At 37.1% G+C, this 5,375-nt stretch overlaps 1 pseudogene; it reads right to left on the reverse strand.

The window, feature by feature from the left end:
- Positions 1-1,198: 1,198 nt before the first annotated feature.
- The window catches only part of LOC102812284, a 45,034-nt pseudogene continuing 40,857 nt past the window's right edge, over positions 1,199-5,375 (reverse strand).

Genomic DNA, 5,375 nt, shown 5'->3' on the forward strand with positions numbered 1-5,375 from the left:
TGTCTAATTTTCCCATACATATTAGGCTATTGAAAATATTGTCTTGGGTCAAGTGCACGTTAGTTCTCATATTGACATCTTTGATCCATAACACTTTAAAGAGGGCTTCTGCAGTAGAGTTGTCTAATGCAAAATGCATCCTTTGTTTTTGTTTTTTTTTTCCATTGGGGCTTCCATGAGTTTCAATCCAAGCAAAAGGAAATATTTGACAATCTTTTCTCTATTTATCATGATGTTATTTATTTGTCCAGTTATGAGGAATTTTGTTTTCTTAACATGAGGTTCAACTAATACTGAAGGCTGAGGTCTTTGATCTTCATTTGCAAATATTTTAAGTCCTCTTGGCTTTCAGCAAGCAAGGTTGTATCAAAAGCATATCTGAAGGATATTAATGAGTCTCCCTCCAATCCTGATGCCATGTTCTTTTTTTATATAATACAGATTCTCAGATTATTTGTTCAGCATATAAACTGAGTAAGTATGGTGAATGAATAAAACACTGGTGCACACCTTTTCCTGATTTTAAACCATTCAGTGTCACCTTGTTCTGTCCAAACAACTGCTTCTTGGTACAGGTTCCTCATGATCACAACGAAGTGTCCTGGAATACCCATTTTTTGCAATGTTATCTATCTCTTGTCATGATCTACACTGTCAAAAAAGCTTTTGCACAGTCAATAAGGCACGGGTAGAAATCTTTCTGGTGATCTCTGCTTTCAGGTAAGATCTAGCTGATGTCAGCTATGATATCCATTTGTTCCATGTCTTTGTCTGAATCTAGTTTGACCCTCTAGCAGTTCCCTGTCAATATACTACAACAGCCGTTTTTCAAATATCCTTAGCAAAATTTTACTTGCATGTAGTATTAACGATATTGTCCAGTGATTTCCACATTTTGTTGCATCACCTTTCTTTGGAATGAGCACAAATATGGCTCTCTAACAATCAGTTGGCCAGGTACGTCTTCCAAATTTCTTGACATAGATGAGTATCATGTCATTAGTGCTGCTTCAGTTTGTTGAAAGATTCAGTTTGTATTCCATCAATTCCCCAAGCCTTGTTCTTTGCCAATGCCTTCAATGCACCTTGATGGACTCAATCATATGATACCTCGTGGAATGGTAGAACACCAATCATTTCGTTTTCTTCCTTCCTTTCTTTTGTTCTTTCTTTCTTTCTCTTGTGGAGGAAGTTGTCTTTATTGCTCTGGGGATGGTCGGTGCTCAGGAACTCTTGATGGGCAGGTCCACCGCTTCTTTACCATCACAGGCTTCTGGGTGCACAGGATGGCACGAACTCTGGGGATTGTGGCCGTGTGCAAATCTGGCAGAACTTGTTCTTGTGGATCATGTGCTGGATGCTGCTGAGTGTAGTCAGGGCATATTTGTTAATGGGGGTCCACGTGTAGGAGGTAGTCGGTTTTCACTGGCCTGATCTCTAATTCAGACCACCACCCTTTACCTTAGACTACACACATACAGTCTTGAGATGAATCAGTCCATTGTAGCAGGAGTTGTGAGCTTTCAGATTACTGGGCTTGGTGCTGTATGTCTGCCTGTTTTTCTTGCTCAGGAAACTGGAGCAGTTCCTCGTGACCACCCATTGCTGATACGTGGACAAGGCTGGAGACAGAAAAAACAACCATTTCTTTTTGGTACAGTGACTGTGTTTTCCTTCTGTCTTCATTGATGCTTGCTGCATCATTCAATATTTCTCCCAGGGAATCCTTCAGCATTTCAACTTGAATGTTGATGTTTTGCTACAGTTTTTTTCAGCTTGAGAAATACTGAGGTGTTCCTTCTTTTTGGTTTTCTAACTCTAGGTCTTTGCACATTTCACTAAAATACTTGACTTTGTCTAACTGAACTACGTTTTAAACTTTTCTGTTCAGTTCCTTTACCTCCTCCTTTCTTCTATTTGCTTTAGCATCTGTATGCTGGAAAGAAAGTTTCAGAGTCTCTTCTGACATCCATTTTGGTCTTTCACTTCTTTCATGTCTTCTTAATGACTTTTTGTTTTCTTAATATATGATATTCTTGATGTCATCCACAACTGTTCTGGTGTTCTGGTGTCTTTACTAGAAGAGGGTTGTCTGCAGGAAGGCTTTAACGAATGCTCATGACAATTGGAGAAGAAGAGTTGGAAGCAGCATCAGGGACCTAGAGAAGAAAATAAGACTTAGCACAAAGTCACTGGCTCAGTGGAAACATGGTCAGAAAGGAGAAAACAACCATAGAAAAATGGAAGCTTTCTGAAGACACAGATATTTAATACCTTTGTGTTATTTCTAGGGCTTGAAATTTTTTAACAAATTTTATTGAGCAAATACTATGCACAAGATATTATTGTAAGCACTAGAAACAAAATGGCTAGAGATCCTCACCCTTGTGGACTTCACACCCTCTCTCCCCTCCCCTCAAGTAAATATAAATATGTATTTTCAAAATCGTAGGGATTTTGATTCTCTTGATATCAGGTTGCCCTTATGACCTTTCACCCACATTTGGAAAAAGATAATTGCTTGTACTTAGGGTAATCATCTGTCTTTCAAAATGGCCCACTCTGATGTAAAAAACTCAGTTTTGTACTGGTATGGTCTGCTTTACCAATTTGTGAAACTATCAACTTTGGTGGATGAGTTGTTCAGTAATTGGTGACAGTCTCTAAATTGCTTGTTTGCATTTTATAATCATACACATTCAGCTAAGACTTGCATTCACTGTGGTTAGTGCTTTTTCTATGGTGAATTCTATATTGCGGAGTTTTAAACATGAATTCCCTGATAATAACTGTCATTGTAAGAGCTGGAGTAGAAAATGGCCTGCTCTGTGGTTGTTTGTAAGCAATTTATTAGCAATGGTTATAAAATAAGCTGAGAGACTGGGGCTGACATTTAAAGGAACTGTGTGGTTTGAGCATAGGCATTTACTGAAATCAAATTTGCACTGTTATTTCTTTCCAGCTCTTTTCTCTTTCTCACTCACAGTCCGCCCATAAAAAGATAAAGCTGGGTTCACAAATGTAAAGTTCTTTTCAGATGAGCCGTGTGGTGGGTTTAATTGAAATGTCTGGAAATAGGATTACTATGAGGTAATACAAGCTGTTGCTCAAAGGGAGGATTCCTCCACTGATGAAAAAAACAAAAACAAAAACATTTTGTTGTCAGCATCTCTAGAACCAATTTAAGTTGGTTTTATTTTCTGGTGATAGAGATGAGACAGTATAGTTTCAAGGGTAGTTCCCTTGCCTTATTCATGACCAGCTAGTGTGACAAAGTACAGAGTGAGGGGACTCGGGAATCAGAAAGACCACGCATCTTTTGTGACTTTCATCTTGATACTTCCAATAAATCATGAAAGCTCTTGAGTCTTTTTTCTCACCAGGAAAATAGGGATAATGACAAGGTACTTCCCAGGTGAGGACTAGAATTTCTATAGTGAAGACCTCCTTCATGACACATGGTAATTGCTCAATATGTGCTGACCATTAATATTACATTATAATTGCTATGTCATGCAAGCTACACAATAAAGATATATAATGTTAATTCAAATTCAGTAAAGGTGTGTTGAGCACCTAGTGTGGTAAGACCCTGGGAGTGACAAGATGAGTGAGACTGAGCCCCTGTTTTCACAGAGTCACAGTTAAGGAGAAGGAGTTGATGTTCACAACAGGTATGTACCAGGCACTGCTAGATATCATCCAATACTCATTCTTCTCTTACAGTGGAAAGAATCTTGAGTTTTACCAGAGAAACCATGCACCAACTGAAGTCTACTTTTCCCAGCTTTCCTTGGAACAAGGTGGGCCTATCTGCCTAAGTTCTGACTAAAGACATGTGAGAAGGGTCTTGACTACTTGTCGGTGATACTCTTAAAGGGAATGAACACTTCCTTTTTTGCATCTTTCCTGTGGACTGAAAAAATGTTCATTTACTTCAGTTAGACTATTTGAAAATATTTCAGTGAGACATGATTGAACTAAGCGTATATTTTCCCTGCATGTGTCAACAGTTATGTCCATTTCCTTGTTCAGTATGACTTCTAGAAAAGTAGGTGTGGTGCCACATGACTATAACTGGGAAATCAAGCAGATATACTTTTCTTTAGTGGTTTGGGTGACTTTCCTAGCAGTTGTGAGGGGATACACTAACTCATCTACATGCCATTTTAGCTCCACTACTTACTACTTCAAATACTTTGGAACTAGCTTCTAGGTTTGCTGTGCATTTTCTAGGCTAGGAAAAGTATTATTTCTTTTTGTTTATTTGTTTGAATGTTAATTAATCTATATGGGTACTGAACGTGCGACTCTTCTTTCATTAACTCTAGGCTACAACCATTCGAAATGTTATTATTTTACTTTAGAAGCACCTGTCTTTGTAGTGTTTCATTTACAAAGGAAGATGAGACCATTCATAATTTTCCCTGATGCTTTTCTTCCAGATGGGAATTGGATATGAGAGAGATTTTGTAACAGAAGTTGCCATTTGGCTCTTGTCCAGTTTGCAAGTTGATAATAAGATAGAGATTAATGTAATGAATATGAAAATATAGGGAAGTGGAAATGTGCATCTGTGAGTATCAGCATTAACCCCAGCATGGTGAGATGTTAATTTTATTCTTTATAGAATCGTTGCCTGTTTGGAGCTGGAAGGGGGCTTCCAGATCATCTGGTTCAAATTTTACCAAACAGAAAATTGAGACTTAGAGAAAGGATGTGACTTGACCATTTTAAAGGCAAAGCTCAGCTAAAATCTCAGGTTTCCTAATCCAGTACACTTTCTCATTGCAAATAATTTTTAATTTTCAGAGAATGTTTACTCTTGTTGATAGGAACATTGTAAAAATGACTCTCAATCTGTATCTTTAAGTTTTCCTATTTCATATTAATTCATCTCATTAAATTTGTATATAAGGTTTGGGAAAAATATTCATTATTTTAAATGTAAATATGATTCTATTAGAAAATTATTACTGCCCCCCACCTCCACCTTCCTTGTGAACATGGAGTGAGGACCTACTCATTTAAATATTGTCATTCATGTTACTATGGCAAAACAAACCAAAACTCATTTAGTTTGAAAAATTATAAAATATTTCTCCCATTTTTCTTTTTCTATACTCCCTTTCTTTCTACACATTTGTACCTAAATATAAATGTCCTTATCTTAGAATATATTAGTTTCCCAAATGAGTTCCCAAAGTTGGGTGGAAAGCACTGATTTATTTAAGTCTTTTTTGTCAGATGATCTAGCATATGACATGAACCCATACTAACAAACACTGAAAAGTTAGATGGCTATTCCTATGTAGAAAAACTTCATTTAGTTGTAAATACTTTATTTTTTGTACTTAATTGTTGTTGTTGTTGTT

This window comes from Chrysochloris asiatica, unplaced genomic scaffold (assembly GCF_000296735.1).
Source record: "Chrysochloris asiatica unplaced genomic scaffold, ChrAsi1.0 scaffold00058, whole genome shotgun sequence".
Classification (NCBI taxonomy): domain Eukaryota; kingdom Metazoa; phylum Chordata; class Mammalia; order Afrosoricida; family Chrysochloridae; genus Chrysochloris; species Chrysochloris asiatica.